The 18,152-nt window shown below is 37.6% G+C and overlaps 1 protein-coding gene across 4 annotated transcripts in view; it reads left to right on the top strand.

Moving 5' to 3' along the window:
- Positions 1-18,152, top strand: part of LOC121445059 (probable ribonuclease ZC3H12B) — a 214,322-nt gene that overhangs the window by 128,363 nt on the left and 67,807 nt on the right. The window lies entirely within an intron of this gene.

Below are 18,152 nucleotides of genomic sequence, written 5' to 3' on the forward strand. Positions count from 1 at the left end.
ACAGACAAACAAAATACAACTTAGACAGACACAGAAACTCGCAGCGCGGCTTTGGCATAAAACCGAAAGCAAGAATTCAAACGGAGACTTTGAGGACCCGGGCTCCTTGTCTCCCAAAAGAGTCACGAATCCCTCAGACAGTGGGGCAGCCCCCAACAGTCCCAGTTCCACGCGACTCACAAACTGCAAATGGGCCACGAATCGGGCCCCCAAACGCCACTAGGACGTCTCCCAGGGCTGCGGTGGGGAGTACGAGCTCGTCAGCTCCTCCCCGGGTCCGCCAAATACAAATCTGATTAGCTAACCAGTACAAACGCAGGCGCAAACATAAAAGACAGAAGACAGACAGAAAACAATTGTGCTGGCCAGCTTACCTCCCGGTGGTGAGTCGGTGGTCCCTGGGCAGGGGTCTCCAAATCTCGGTGGAACCTCCAAATGAAAGACCCCAGTGGTGGGCAGTCTTTCAGGCTAAGGAGACCCTCCCAAGGAACAGCGAGATCACTCTTCGGATGCAAACAGCAAGAGGCTTTATTCAGTACACAGGTACCTGGGGCGACTTAGTCTCTCGAAAGACAAAGCGCGCCTGCAGACTGGGGGAAGGTCTTTTTATAGGAAAGAGGGCAGCAGAAGCAGATTACAGAAGCAAATGCATCGTTAGTGGTCAGTTGGAATGGGGCAAGGGGCACAGGTGGTTTTTCCTCTCCCAGCACAGATGTATGGGAACAGATATCCTGTTAATTGATGTCCTGCCCGAATCTATGGATATAAATATCCTGTTTTGCAGCCAGGGACCCTGACCTTACTCTGCACTTACAGTCGTTCATCAAAAGCTTTGTGAAATGACGTAACAGCAGCCAAGCTGGGATCTTTCATAGGGGGAGTTGTCTCTTCTGTGAATTACTGATATTCTAAGTTGGGCACATGTGCTGACTATAGGCATCCTGTTTCCCTAAGCAAACGGGAGGTTCTCATTAGAGCAGGCCAGCTGCGGGTTCCTTATCGCTTGGGGCCAGATGGCTGACCGGCTGACCGCAGATATCTTGCCTGGCTTCTCCGCCCTTGTTCTCAAGTCGAACTTCCCTGCTCTAATGTTACTTGCGTTGCTCCAAAGTTTAAGCCTGGCATTGCTGCTGCTTAGCTGTTTGTCTATACTGTGGGGGTCTTTCAATAATGTTTTGGTTAACTTTAAGTTTTCTGTCTCAAAGTTTTTACTTCAAGGCCCTGTGAGAAAGGAGAAGCCTGAAATGGCTCCTGGCAATGGCCAGCATCACTAGTCAGTAGGGAAATGCAAAATTAATACACTTAACTGTCATCAGCATAGCTATAATAATTCATAAAATCATAAATTTTGTGCTAGTGAGAATGTGGGGAGATTAGTAAAATGCATTTCTTAGTGAAAATATAAAATAGTGTACATCTTTTAAAAAGCAGTTTTTCATTTCCTTATAGAGTTTAAATATGAAGTTATCATGTGCCATAGAAATTCACTTTCTATATGTAGAATCTTTTAGAAATAGTTAAAAATATTCGAACATATGTAAAGCATAAAAGATTTGTTACTATAAACATTTGTTTATAGAAATATTATTTAAAATCCCCACCCAACTGTCCATCCGTTGATGAACATCTAAATACAATGTACTCTAACCATCCAATAGAATATTATTCAACAGAAGGAAATCTGGTGATGAAACATACGTCAATGTAAATGAATATTAGATGCATTATGCTAAGTGAAAAAGCCTTACACAGGAGGTCGCATATTATTTGTCACCATTTAGTATGAAATATCCATGGAAGGAAAATTCATACAAATCAAAAGCAAATTAGTGGTTGGGAATATTAGGACAAAAGGAGAAACTAACTGGAAGTCTAAATATATTCAGGTTTCCTTTTGGAATTAAGACAATATTTAATATTAGATATAAATGACCTTTGGATAACAATGTGAATGTATTAAATGCAACCAAACCCTGAAATGGCTAATTGGTTAATTCTATGATACATTATATAAAACAATGTTTTTGTGCTGTGGGATAACCTTTCTGTATGCTGTGAATATGTTTTATTACCATTGGTTAATAAAGAGCTACTTTCGCTTATTGCAAGGCAGAATAGAACCAAGCAGGAAATCCAAACATAGATACAAAAAGAAGAAGGGTGGAGACAGAGGAAACACCAGCCAGCTGCCCAAGAAGCAAGATGCCAGTAGAGTGGTAATGCCACATACATGTGGCAATACATAGGTTAATAGAAATGGGTTAATTTAAATGTAAGCACTAGTTAGTAATAAGCCTGAAGTATTAGGCCAAGCGGTTTATAATTAATATTAAGTCTCTGAGTGACTATTTAGAAGTGGCTGTAGCACCCAGGGGAGGGGCAGACAACACAAAAAAAGCCTCTGTTTACATTTTTGCTTATTTCTAAATCAAAATTTTAAGTTTGTATATGTTTATAATAGACAGCATAATGGCTTAATACTTGTATAACTTATGAAAGATTAATTCAGTCTATTTAATATGCTACCTACCAATTTTGTCATTTTGTGCAAAGAATGCTTCAAATCCGTTGTCTTAAAATTTTTTTAAGTATACAATACATTGTTATTAACATAATTCCCATCTAATACAAAAAACGTCTTGATTTATTCCTCCAGTCTGATACGTTTTATCTTATTATCAAATCTCCCAGTTGTAGACATAAGTTTCTGGCCTGCCTGGTCCCACAGCTGTTCAATCCCAAATAAACACACAAATGCTTACATTAATTATAAGCTGGACTATTACCTCAGGGTTATTATTAACTAGCTCTAACAACTTAAATTAACCCATACTTCTTGTCTATGTTTAGCCATGTGGCTTGGTACCTTACTCAGTGAGGCATTCTTATCTTTCTTCCTCTGTGTCTAGCTAGTGACTGACTCTATGCCTTTCTTCTCAGAATTCTCTTAGCCTGGTCTCCCTGTCTATACTTCCTGTCTGGCTACTGGCCAATCAGAGTTTTATTAAACTAAGACAAGTGACAAATCTTTACAGTATACAAGAGCATTATCCTGCAGCACACAGTCTTGTCTTTATCTTTATTTCATAACAAAGGCCTTCAATAGGCCACCACTGAGTATGATACGGGCTGTGGCCTTTGCTATATGACACTGTTGTGTTAGGGTACAGCACATCTATATCTAAGTTATTAAAAACAATTATCATGAAAGAATGTTAAAGTTCGTTAAATGTTTCTCTGCATCTATTGATGAGATTTTTCACACAACAAAAAAAATTCAAAATTTACTGTAAAATTGCAAAATCCCACAACAATAATAAAATGCTAAGTAGAGCAAAACAAAAGTTTTTGTGCTATCTGTAAAAAATCGAATGGATCACCTTCCTGACTTCCATTCTATCATATTATAAGGTAACACACAGAGATTAAAGGATATTGTAGTTTGTGTTGCCTAGCCCTCATCTCAAGAAAACTGAAATTACTCAGGTGGCTTTGATTGAGTTCATCTCACTTTGTTCTCTATACAGCACAAATATGTTAGGTTTTTGTTTGCTTTAATAATATTTTCATTATTTTTTGGAGAAATTTTACACAGTGGGCTTTAATTATTTTCACACACATCTTCCCCAGCACTTCCTTAAACGTACCCTCTCCACCCTCATATCTCTCTACACCCACCTTTTTTGTTTGTCTTTTTTTTTAACTCCCATTGAGTCTAATTTGTTGCTCAATTATTCTTGGGGCCTGCCCCAGAATGTTGTCACACCATTAAAGAAAAATGACTCTCTCTCTTTTTGCTAGTAGCTACCAAATGCCAATAGCTCTGTAGCTGCTAGGGGTGGGAGTTAAGGACCGCCTCCCTGCTCCATGCTGAGACTGGCTTGAGCTGGCACAGGTGTTGTGCATCTTGTCATAATTGCTCCAAGTTTATATATGCAATTGCCCTGTTGTGTCTGGAAAATAACAGTTCCTTGAAGTTGTCCACCACCTATCACTCTTATAACCTATCACTCTTATAATCTTTTAACTCCCTATTGCTCAAAGATTACTGATCCTATTTGATCCAAATGTTTTATCAGAGTACTTTATGCTACCAGTCTCCAGTATATAACTCAGAGATTGGGCTGAGAAGAAGCATACAGAATATCAAAGAATGAGAAAATTATCTGGACTTTAAGTAAACAATATTTAAAAACTGCTGCTAAACCAAAATTGCTAGGAAGTGTTTGCGGAATGTCTTATAATAGCCCCAGACTAAAAGGAAAGTCCACCATACGTTATATTAAGCATCAAGGAGTGTATGCAGCAAAATAAGAATTTGCATTGAACTGACTTTTAACATTCTACAGCTGTAGAAGAGTTAAAAATAGGTTGTTACAAAGAGTAGCAAAAATACATGGTGAATGTTGTAAGTTTTATAAATAGAAATTGTTTCACAGCTAATATAGAGTGAAATCTTGAACTTACAGATCATCCAACTGGAACTTTATTTTTAGGCTTGGAAAAAGTTAATTTCTGAGTAACTTCGTTCATGTTGAAAACTAATGTACTTATGTCTATTATAAATCCATCTAATCTTTTTTTTTTTTTAATTTATTAATTTATTAAGGATTTCTGCCTCGTCCCCACAACCGCTTCCCATTTCCCTCCCCCTCCCCCGATCAATTCCCCCTCCCTCATCTGCTCGAAGAGCAATCAGGGTTCCCTGACCTGTGGGAAGCCCAAGGACTGCCCACCTCTATCCAGGTCTCGTAAGGTGAGCATCCAAACTGCCTAGGCTCCCACAAAGCCAGTACGTGCAGTAGGATCAAAAACCCACTGCAATTGTTCTTGAATTCTCAGTATTCCTCATTGTCCGCTATGTGCACCCACACACTAAGACAATGGGGATGTTCTATTGGGATCTCACCAAGGCCAGCTGGCCTAGGTCTGAAAAAACATGGGATAAATCCGGACTAGCTGAACATCTAATCTTTTTGAGAAAATAGTCTTAATTAAAGAGTGTAGGATTTCAAAAGAAGGAACTCCTCATGTACAAAATTTGAAGCAACAAGTTATCCTTTACCAATCACAATACATAATGAATAAAATACATATTCCATTTTCCCCAATTTCAAAATAAAGGCACCACAAATTACCACAAAAGCTTCAGTATCCAAGGCAAATATTTGCCATTTCTCATGCCATGATCTTTGTCTGAAATATTCACCTCTCTCTATATATGTGTGTGTATAAATATATAATACATTTAGAATATATTGCCTGGCGGTGGTGGCGCACGCCTTTAATCCCAGCACTCGGGAGGCAGAGGCAGGTGGATCTCTCTGAGTTCGAGGCCAGCCTGGTCTACAAGAGCTAGTTCCAGGACAGGAACCAAAAGCTACAGAGAAACCCTGTCTCAAAAAATCCAAAAAAATAAAAAATAAAAAATAAAATAAAATATATGTGGGGAGAGGTTATAGAGAAGTGCAGCTTTTCTGAAGGAAGCATGTCACTAAGAACAGGCTTTGAGAGTTTAAAGTTTTACCCTATTTCTGGTTCACTCTATTTTTCAAGCTAGTAGTTAAGGATGTGAACTCTCAGCTTCCTGCCCAGGCCACCACACTTGATGCCCTGCTTCCCCACCATGATGAATTAAAGTTTACCCATGTCCTTTTGTAACTCATTTTGTCAGATCTATGTCACATTTGCTTTTCCATGGCTGTTGAAGGACATCTTGGTTGCTTCCAAGTCTTATAAATTTTAACAAACTCTTATATAAATATTTGCATTTACTAGGCTTCATCAAGAAACTATATGATTTTGGCTATTTTATTGATAGGAAAATCTTTTTTCCTGGTTTCATGTCCTTATTCATTATTAATCTCGTGTGGCTTTCTGTTTCTTTGATATTCATTCTCACTAGTTTCTGTATTTTAGGAAATTGTCCACTTTTTTATATTAGTCAAATTTAGACATGGAATCATTGATGAAAGTTGTCTATGATCCTTTTCTAGCTGTGGTATTAGTTACAGTTGTTCCTCTTTCACTTAGTGTTAAGAAAAAAATAAGAAGGGCAGTTTGGCTGGCACAGGGAAGTCCAATTAGCTCAAATCAAACCAAATCAAAATGCCCATCATTTTATTAAGTACAGTGCTCTTGGGTGGCTGAGCACATGGAGGGGAAACAGGACAGCAGGGAGCCCATGCAAGTCTGGAACCACACGTTTCTTCTCTGGGAGCGCACTTAAATACCCTATGGTATTCATAGTGACTATGAAAGCATGTGCAGGAGCTGTGTAAGGCAGACAATCTCAGTATGGAGGACTGGGAGTGACATTGTAGTCCTCAGCCACAGCTGAGCAGCTATTAGAGCGGGAATGCTGCTGGGAAGTGGAGTCAGCTTGCTTTTTTGTTTTGTTCTGCTCTGGTTTTTGGAGACAGAGTTTCTTCATATTGCTTTGGAGCCTATCCTGGAACCAGCTCTGGTAGACCAAGCTGGTCTCGAACTCATAGAGATCCGCCTGCCTCTGCCTCCCGAGTGCTGGGATTAAAGCCCCGTGCCACCACCACCCATTGAGTCAGTTTTCTTTAATGGTGTTATACCTGATATATTAACTAAACTCCACGGTAGGTCCCATGCTCAGGAGTAGTTGACCCAATGTATTAAAAAGGAAGACACAATGTGTAGAAAGAAAGAAAGAAAGAAAGAAAGAAAGAAAGAAAGAAAGAAAGAAAGAAAGAAAGAGAGAGAGAGAGAGAGAGAGAGAGAGAAAATGGGAAGATGGGTAGGTAAGGAGGTAGGGGTGGAGCTTAAAGGAGTTGTGAAGAAGTGGTAAATATGATAAAAATATACTGTATGAAATTCTCAAAGAATTAATAAAACCATTTTTGAAACTTTAAGAGAAATTTTAAGATTATAACTTAATTGCATCATTTCTCCCTTTCTTTTGTCACTCCAAATCCTCCCATGTATTCTGTCATGTTCTCTTTTAAATTCATGACTTCATTTTTTATTGTTGTTGCATACATAAATATATATGTATATGCATATGGAAATATATGTAGGTATATTCCTAAATACACAAATACAACCTGCTCAGTCTGTATGTTACTTGTATGTTATAAGGGCTGATTTGTATGTGGTATCAAGTATTGGCTAACCAGTTGGTGTGCTCTTTCCTGAGGAAGATCATTTTTTCTACTCACAGGATTGCTGGTTTGCGTATGGTTCTTTGTATAGAGTTGAGAATCTCTTGTGCTTCCCCCAACCCCCAGTCCACATTAGCATGTCTATTGTTGTTCTTGTTCAGGTCAAGTTTAGGAAGTCATCATCACGTTGGTAAGACTTTATTGGGATATCTTCTGACATTCCTAGGAAGCCAGTCTCACAACAAACTCCCCGTTTTGCTGATTCTTAGAATTTTTCCACACCCTCTTCCACAATGATACTCCGAGTCTTGGGAGCAGGACTTATAGTGTAGAAGTATTACTTGGGACTTGGCTCTCTAACTGCATTTTGGCCACGTGTGGTTTTCTATAGTCATATCTGTCTCTTACAAAGAAATTTTTTGATGAGAGGTGAGGACTATACTTAACCTGCAGTTGTAAGGACAGATATTTGGAATGTAGCTAGGTAGTATACTGATTTAGTAAAGTGGCAGTTGTAGGTTCTACTCCAAGATGTATGATTTTACTAACATTAAGGAATTAGCGCTAGGCTTCCAGTACTAGACATAATTTAGCACTTGTAGAGTGGGTCTTAAGTCCAACTAGAGGATTTTTGGTTTCAGAGAAGGTAGGCATGCCATTACTGCATCTGGTCATTGATGTGGCTCATAGGTGTCATAGGTGGTTTCATCTGTCAGTTGCCTCCCTTGTTTGGAAGAGTGCATGATGCCTTCTGGTACCATGAAAGTTAGCTCTCAGGGAGAAGTCTTTCAGGTCAGTTCCAGCTCAGGGTCTCTTGGTTCTGTGTTTCAAGTTCATGATGTCGAAGCAATAAGAATTTACCTTCCACCTCTGGGGGCCAACCAAAGACAATAGCAAGAGGCTTTAATGTTTTTTGGAAGTCTATTGGGCAACCCTAGCAAAAACTAAAAAGAGTACTTCTCACGTTTGCTAAGGCTTTCTTAGTTAGGCTTTCTATTTCTGTGAAGAGACATCATGACCACAGCAATCCTTATTAAGGAAAACATTTAATTGAGGTGATGGCTTACAGTTTCAGAGGTTCAGTCCATTATCATCATGGTGGGACATGGTGGTGTACAGGCAGACATGGTGCTGCAGAGGTAGCTAAGAGTTTTACATCTGCAGGCAACAAATTGGACTATGACACTTGGCGATATGTTGAGCATAGGAGACCTCGAAGTCCACTCCCACAGTGGCGCACCGCCTCCAACAAGGCCATACCTCCTAATAGTGCCACTCCCTTGAGATTATGGAGGCCAATTACATTCAAACTGCTACAATGGGAAAAGTTTGTTTAAACCATCTATGTATATTTTTACAGCATTGCATATATTATAGGCGTTTGGGGTACATGGGTGAGGGTATGATTCCTTACAAAATTTTGACATCTTTACTGTTGTTTTACCTCCTTCTAGCCTGTACTTATCTCCTTCCACATCCCTGATTATAGTCCCCCATTTATCCTACCCTTAATATCAATTGTACCCTGCTATTATCCTATTTATTACAGCCTTACCCCACCCTGGCTTTACTCCCTTTTTACTCACCTGATTTCTGAAATTACTCCAGGATATATATTTATATTTAAGGACTTGGAGCTAGGATCCCCCAATAAGAGTGAACATATGACTTTTTTTTTCCAGGTTTGGGTTACCCCACTCAATAAACTTTCTAGTTCCATTTACCCAAATTTTTTTCATGATTTAATTTCTCTTTACAGCTTCATGGTATTCCATAGTATGTAGGTACTACATTTTCATTCCATTTATCAGTTGAAGGGCATTTAGGTAGTTTTCATTTCCCAGCTCCTGGGAACAGAGCAGTAATGAACATGTCTGAACAGGTATCTATGGAATAGTTTGCTGAGTCCTCTAGGCATGTAACAAGGAGTGGTGTAGCTTAGTCATACGGTGGATTTGTTTTTCTCTTTTAGTAATGCTCCAAACAGATTTCCAGAGTGGCTGAACGCATTTGCAATCTCCCCAACAGTGAATGTGGCCTTTCCCCCCACATCCTCCATAGCTTTTGATGTCCATTGTTTTGCGCATCTTGCCAATCTGACCCAGATGAAATCTCAAAGTTGCTTTGATTTCCATTTAATAGTTTTGGATGATCATTTTATTATACACACACACACACACACACACACACAAATAGTGATAAAAGGGGCCATGAGTGTTAAAAGAGAACAAAGAGAAGTATATGGGGTATTTGGAGGGGGGAAGGGAAGGGAAAACTTACGTAATTATATTATAATCTCAAAATAATAATGAAAAGGGTTCTCAGATCAATAGCTTAAAGCACCTTAGGTCCTAATAAAAACAAAAATAAGACAAACTAAAAAAAATAAGTAGACAGCCATAAAGGACAATGTGAAGAAATATTAGTATTTTTCAAAGGCCCCCACCATTTTTTATTCTATTGAGTTGCTCACATGATTTCTCTGCTTGAGTCCATTTATGTGAAAAACTATATTTATTGATTTACACATGTTGAACCATCCAAACATGTCTGTAATAAAGCCAACTTAATCCTAAAGAATCGTCTATCTTTTATTATATTTTAATACATTTTTCCATTGACAAATCTTTAAGTGTGTATAATGTGTTGTGGTTACTCTCACCCCTTTTCTCTATCATCTACCTTTTACCACTTTCAAAGGCTTTGCTCGTCTACAAGTCCCGTTCTCACATTCATGTTGTTGTGTTGTTGTTGTCTTGTGACTCACTGAGTTTAATCAGGTCCATCTGTGTAAGGAGGATATCTAGCTATCCATTGGAGCCTGGTGGCTTACCTGTGGGTGTGTGACTGAAAACAATGACTACCTCTCCCCTCCCCTGGATCATCAGTAGCCAACAGCTCTTCCTGCTGAGCAGGCCTCAAATTCAATCAGAGTGGGTGGCAACCTCTATAATAATTATGTCTTTTGCTGGGCGGTGGTGGCGCACGCCTTTATTCCCAGCACTCGGGAGGCAGAGGCAGGCAGATCTCTGTGAGTTCGAGGCCAGCCTGGTCTACAAGAGCTAGTTCCAGGACAGGAACCAAAAAGCTACGGAGAAACCCTGTCTCGAAAATAAAAATAAATAAATAAATAAATAATTATGTCTTTATTGTGCAACTGAGAATATCTTGTCTGGTTTTTTGGTAGTGTAGCTTATAGGGATCACAGCTGGGTAAGATCATTGATGCTTTTGCTCACTCAGCAGCCTTCATAGCACCTTTCAGCACTATGAAAAGCTAGCCAGAAAGAAGAGTCTCCAACTGAATTCCCTTTGATTTCTTTACATGTTTAAATAAATATCTGAGAATCATCAATGGTAGGGTTTATCAAGTGTTCTGGTGGGAAATGAAGAGTAATTGCAAGAACCCATTTGTAGGCCTCTTTGGCCTCCCTACCAACTCATAAATATTTATCTCACAAAATCTTCAAGCTAGACAAACCTTTATCCAAACCAACCAAAAGGCAGAGAGAGAATATCCAAATTAACAAAATCAGAAATGAAAGAGGGGACATAACAACAGACATGGAGGAAATCCAATTAGATCATATTTCAAAAACCTGTACTCCCCAAAATTGAATAAATTAAAGGAAATGGAAAAATTTCTGGATAAATATGACTTACCAAAATTAAATCAAGACCAAATGAGCAAATTAAATAGACTTATAACTGCTAAAGAAATATAAACAAAACCTAAATATCAATGAGGACATAGTAAAAGACAAGATCTCCTGAGTAAATCGGGAGCATGGGGACCATAGGAGAAGGTAGAAGAGGAGGGGAAAGGAAGGGAAGGGAGCAGAGAAAAATGTATATATCAATAAAATCAATAAAAAAGGTTTGTCAAAAGTCTTCCAACCAAAAAAGGCCCAGGACCAGATGATTTCAGATTTTCATAGAAGAACCAATACCAATACTCCTCAAATTGTGCCACATAATAGAAACAGAAGAAACATTGCCAAACTCTTTTTATGAGGCTATAATTACTATGATACCCAAACCATACTAGGACATTAGTAAGAAAGAGATTTACAGATCAATCTCACTCATGAACACTGATGCAAAAATACTCAATAAAATACTGGCAAAACAAATCTAAGAACACAGCAGAAAAATCATTCACCATGATCAAGTCAGCTTCATCCCAGAGATGTAGGGATGGTTCACATATGAAAATCTGTCACTGTAATCCATCATATAAACAAACTGATTTATATGATTATCTCATTAGATGCTGAAAAAGCCTTCAACAAAATACAACATCCCTTCATGATAAAGGTCTTGGAGACTGAGGAATGGATAAGGAAAAATGTGGTACATTTATACAATGAAGTACTACACAGCAGGAAAAAATAATGACATCTTGAAATTTGCAGGCAAATGGATGGATCTAGAAAACATCATATTGAGTGAGGTAACCCAGACCCAGAAAGACAATTATCACATGTACTCACGCATAAGTGGCTTTTAGACATAAAGTAAAGAAAAAACAGCCTACAATTCACAATTCCAGAGAACCTAGACAAAAAAGAGGACATACATAAATCTAATCAACATGGGAAGTAGAAAAAGACAAGATCTCCTGAGTAAATTGGGAGCATGGGGACCATGAGGGAAGGTAGAAGGGGAGGGGAGCAGACAAAAATATATAGCTCAATAAAAACAAAATATAAAAAGTCACACACTATTTCTTAATAATCCAGTGATTTAGGCGCATCTTTATCCAGCCATATGCTCTCTTCCTTCTAGCTCTGTCTGACTTTTTCAGAACCCCTTTGTTTTGGTCAACTCTCCCCCCCTACCGCATTGTCACTTTAATTCCTCCTCATCATCCTTGCCTGAACCTTTCCAGCTCCAGTATTGCTCCTTTCTACTTTCATGTACTGTGTACTCGGCTAACCTTCCTTCCTTCCAGCATTCTTCACCACAGTGGCCCCGTTCTAGTGTTCTGGCTTCTTCAAGTACTCAAAGTTAAACACTTTGAAGACTATAAGTGAATATCCACACATGAGAAAGAATGTGTGGTGTTTGTCGTTCTGTGACTGGATTACCCCTGCCAATTTTCTAAATAAGGACAATTGAAAGTTGAGGTCTTATGAAATTAAAAGGCTCTATACAGCAAAGGAAACAGTTGAGTGAAGAGATAGCTTACAGAATGGGAGAAAACACAATTTAAAAAATGGAGCTATTAAACCCAAAAGAGAGTTCTCAAAAGAAGGAATACAAATGTCTATCAAGTACTTTAAAAATATGTTCAACATTCTTAGTCATTGTGGAAATGCAAAATGACTACTTTGAGATTCCATGCCACCCAAATCAGAATGGCAATCATTGAGAAATCAAGACAGCAAATGTGGGAGAGAATGTGGGAAAGAAAGAACTCCTCCTCACTCTTGGTAAGAATGGAAATTGATATTGCCTCCATGGGAAGCAGTGTGAAGCTACTCAACAAGCTAGAAATAAAATTACCATGTGAACCAGACATATCGCTACTAAAGGACTCTATATTTTACTATTGAAATATATGATTATCCGTGTTTATTGATGCACCATTCACAACGTCTAGGAAATAAAACAAACCTCAGTGTCCAACTGATGAATCAGTAATGAAAATGTCGTGTGTACACACACTGGAACTTTTCTTATGAGAATATTTTTTGTGTGATCATGAATTTGCTTTCTAGTATTTTTTTAGAACTGTTGCTTCAGTGTTCATTAGAGAAATTGGCCTATAATCTTTTTCTAGTCTTTAATTATTCTTTTAGAACTTCATACATAGATACAATGTATTTTGATTATATCCACTACCCACTCCCATCTCCACAAACCACCACCACTTCTCCCTCAACTTCATGTTCTCTCTCTCTCTCTCTCTCTCTCTTTTTTTTTTTAGTCTACTGAGTCCAATTAGTGCTTTCGTATGAACATGGATGTAGGACCTTCCATTGACACATGGGCAAGCTTTCCGGAGCCACAGCCTCAAGAAAATATATTCTTGCTTCCCAGCAAACATAAAATGTCTGTAGTCCCTCTGCTAAATATAGGGTTTCATGAGCCTCTCCGCAGTCCATTTTGAAATTGTCAGGTTTTAGCATCAGGACAATACTGGCTTAATAGAAAAGTTTTGAAGTGTTCTTTCCGTATCTATTTTATGGGTCAACTTGACAAATGTTCCTGCTGTTCTTTGAAGATCTAGTGTAATTTTGTGCTGAATCAATATGTACTAGGACTTTGATTTTTTTAAAGAGGGTTGGGAGAATTTTTTTTTCATTAAACTTGTTTTAATGGGTCTCAAAATTCTGTGACAGATTTTTGGTCAAGTTGTTTCCATTAAAAAGTACTGATTTTGAAAACTAATAACTTAAAACTGCCACACACAAAAAAAAAAAATGGTCCACAAAACATTCTCCTTTCCTTCTGAAGGTTTTACGATGCATTGTTATCATTAACCAGTCTATTAAACTATTAAACTTAAATGGCCAATTGAGACAAACAGTTCTGAGACCTTCTTCCACCACTGATTAAGACTGGGGTGGCAGGTGTTAGGGATAATATTCATTTAGCCTTCTGACCTTTCTGGGCAGACTTGGTGACCTTGCCAGCTCCAGCAGCCTTCTTGTCCACAGCTGTGATGACACCCACAGCACCCACAGCAACTGTCTGCCTCACGTCACGAACAGCAAAACGACCCAGTGGAGGATAGTCAGAGAAGCTCTCGACACACATGGGCTTGCCAGGAACCATATCAACAATGGCCACATCACCAGATTTCAAGAATTTCGGGCCATCTTCCAGCTTCTTGCCAGAAGGACTATCAATCTTTAAGCTCAGCAAACTTGCATGTTATTTTACATACCAATCCCAGTTCCCACTCCCTTCCCTCCTCCCATTTCCTCCACCTTCTCCCCCACCCCACCCCCACCCCATCCAGTCCTCAGAGAGGGTAAGGCACATTACTTTGAAGAAAGTTCAAGGCCCTCCCTACTACGCTGAGCAAGATATCCATCCAAAGAGAATGGGTTTCCAAAAAGCCAGTAAAAGCAATAAGAATAAATCCTGCTACCACTGCCAGAGGCCCCACAGTTTGCCCTAGCCATACAACTGCCACCAAGATTCAGAGGGACTAGTTTGGTCCTATTCTGGTTCCTTTCTGAGGGTATGGGATAGTTGAGATAGAGGAAGGACAGAGATGAGAGCAAGGAAAAAGGCTTGATTTTGATTGAGAGAGCCATTATGGGGCTAGCAAGAAACCTGGCACTAGAGAAATTCCCAGGAATCCAGAAAGATGACCCCAGATAAGACCCTAAGCAATAAAGGAGATGATGCCCGAACTGGCCTTGCCATGTAGTCAGATTGATGATTATCTTAAATGCCACCATAAAACCTTTATCTAGCAACTGATGGAAACAGAGGTAGAGGACCGCAGCGGAGCACTGGGCTGAGTTCTCAAACTCCAGTTGAAGAGTGGGAAAAGTGAAAATATGAGCAAAAGGTCAAGACCATGATGGGGACACCCACTGAAACAGTCTACCTGAGCTAATGGGAACTCACCAACTCGAGCCAGACAGAAAAGTTACATACCTACTTACTCCAAGAAGGAAGAACCAGGGCACAGTTAAAATCAGATTAAAGCAAAACTCAAGTTCAGAGGTATAAATAGTTCAGTTTCTGATACTGGGACCCTTGGAATAAGGTAAGGTTCTGTTAAAACATTTGAAAATCCGGTAAGCTAAATTATTTTTTAAAAACCAGAATTACTACACTGATACTTAATTTAAATAAAGGCACAACAGAAAAACAAAATTATAGATAATCTCCCTGATGAACATAGATGCAAAGAAGTAACTTCTTGGATTTTGTCTAACCATAATATAATAAAGGTAGAAGTTAACAGCAACAGAAATCGCAGAAAATACACCCAGTCATGGAGACTGAACAATATTTATAGGATAATGAATGAATCATGAAAGATATAAAATGTTTAAATTCAATTAAATGAAAAATATAAAAACAAAACACAAAAATCTATAGGATATAATTAACCTAGTGCTAAAAAAATCAGAAGGAACTAAAATATTCAAGTTAATAATGTACATTGAGATCCTAGAAAAATAAGAATAAACAGTACCCCCAAACAATATAAAGGGATAAATAATCAAGATCAGAGCAGAAACTAATGATATAGAAATGAAAAAATACAAAAATAAATCAAAGAGTTTGTCCTCTAAAATATTAACAAGGTTGAGAAAATATTTACTATATTAAACAAAAGGATGAGAGTGAAGATCATACCAATAAAATTAGGGATGGAAAAGGAGATATTACAACAGATACAAAAGAAACATTTCATAAACCTATTGTCTACCAAACTGGAAAACATAAAAATAGATTATTAGTGCATATTTACTATCAAAGTCAAACCAGAAGAAATAAAAATTTAAACAGACTCATCACAACTAATGAGAGTAAAATGATTCAAATAAAATTTTAAAAGCCCTTCTCCAGATGGATTCTTTGCAGAATCTTAACAGATGTTTTAATTAAGAAGTACAACTGGTACTTCTTAATTTATTTTACAAAATAAGAAAGAAATGAGTGCTTCTAAATTATTTTTTACCAACTATGCAAGAAAATTAGTAAAAAGAATTTTAGAAATTCCTCCAAACCACACAATTATAAATATTGTCATATTTAAAATGCTTGAAAAACTTGAAGTAGTGGAAAAGCAGTTTTCTTTTGGCAACAGAAAAACAGAAACACAACAACAGTTTACTAAATTGTCTTTAGAATTCAAATATGTACTGTTCTGTATTTGTTTGTTTTGATTTTGAAATATCAGATATTAATTTGGAATAAGGTTACTTTTTAAAACTCAGAATTACATTGATACCTAATCTAGATAGAGGCACAACAGAAAAAGAAACTTATAGAATAATCTCCCTGATGAACATAGATGCAAAAAAATCCCAATATTAATCATCATAGGACCAAACTAAGCCCTCTGAATGTGGCCACAGTTGTACGGCTGGGGCAGACTGTGGGGCCACTGGTAGTGAGACCAGGATTCATCCCTACTGCTTGTACTGGCTTTTCAGACCCAATTCTCTCTGGAGGGATGCCTTGCTCAGCCTAGATATAGTGGGGAGGGCCTTGGGCCTGCCTCAAAGCAATGTTACAGACTTTGCTGACTCCACATGGGAATCCTTACCCTCTCTGAGGCATGGATGTGGGGGGGGGGTGGAAATGGGAGAAAGTGAAGGGAACAGGAGGAGGGGAGAGTGGGAAATGGATTTGGCATGTTTAAAAAGAAAAGATAGTTTTTTTTTAAAAAAATACATTTTTAAAATCTCCCAATAAAATTCTTGAGAACTGAATTCAAAAAACATAAAAAAACAAATCCACTGTAATTCAGGAATGGTTCAATATACATAAATCAATAAATGTAACCTCTCAATAAGCAGACTCAGAGACAGAAACTACATAATCATCTTATTAGATGAAGAAAAGACCTTAGACAAAATCCAACATTGTTTCATGATAAAAAAAAATTAAAAAGCTCTGGAGAATCTAGGCATACAGCAGCTATATCTGAACATACAAAAAAACAATACACAACAAGCCTACAGCCAACACCATACCAAATGGAGAAAATCCTGAAGTATTTCCACTAAATCAGGAGCAAGAAAATGTCTACTCTCTCCATTCATGTTCAGTGTAGGGCTTCAAGACTTAGCTACAGTAATAAGGCATGTGAACAAGATAACACTGATACAAATAAGAAACAAAAAAAATAAAAGTATACTTATTTGCAGAGTATATTATTCTATGCAATAAACACCTGAAAAACAACACCAGAAAAATCTCTACAGCTGCGAAAGACTTTCTAAAAAATTATAGGCTACAAAAATTAATACAAAAATTACAAGCTTTCCTATATACCAATGGCAAATAAACTGAGAACCAGAGAAATAATCTCATTCACGATAACTTCAAAAAATACCTGTAATAAACCTAACCAAGAAAGTTAAAGACATATCAGATGAAAATTTGAAAATGCTGATAAAAGAAATTAAAGATGACACCAGAAAATAGAAAGCCCTCCTATGCTTATATATTTGTAGGTTTTGTATTGTGAAAATACCCATTCTACCAAAAACAGTCTACTAATTCAATGCAATATCAATCAAAATTGCAACCCAATCCTTCCTATAAATTGAAAAAAATCTTAAAATTCGTATGAAAACACAAAAGACCCATGATAACCAAGACACTACTGAACAATAAAAATATTGCTGAAGCTATCATCATATCTAATTTCAAGTTATAAAAAGACAGTATAGTATATAATAAGTATATATCATGTATGAGTATAATAAAAAACAGACATTTATCAATGAAATAGAATTGAAGACTTGAAAACACAGATATAAGCCCATACCCCTACAGCTACCTTTTATTTTACAAACAGGCAAAAAATACATGCAGGAGACAAAAACAATATCTACAAAAAAATTGTGCTAGTCAAACTGAATAGCTTCATACAAAAGAATGGAACTAGGTCGTAGCTCTCTCTTTTCCTGCACGAAACTCAATTTCTAGTGGATCAAAGACCTCCATCCAAGATCCAAAACTGTAAATCTGTTAGAAGAAAAAAAATCCAGAATAGGTTTCAACTCTTGAACGTAGGAAAGAACTTTCTGAAATGAATTCCAGTAGCACAAGCTTTCAGACTAACAATTGACAAATGGGATCTTATGAAACTAAAACGCTTCACTACAGTAATAAAATAAAATAATAATAAAAAGATATTATAAAAACAGATAGCTCTATGCTCATGCGCATATTGTCAGAACTAACTAGGAAATCAATACCAATGAACTCATACTATGAAGCCAGTTATTACCCTAATATAAAAATCAGGCAACAACGAAAAAGAAAGCTATAGACTAATTCCCTGATGAACATGGAAGCAAAATTTATCACA

The sequence above is a fragment of the Microtus oregoni genome, unplaced genomic scaffold, assembly GCF_018167655.1.
Source record: "Microtus oregoni isolate MIOR12 unplaced genomic scaffold, Mior012 000155F_ref0000269, whole genome shotgun sequence".
Classification (NCBI taxonomy): Eukaryota; Metazoa; Chordata; class Mammalia; order Rodentia; family Cricetidae; genus Microtus; species Microtus oregoni.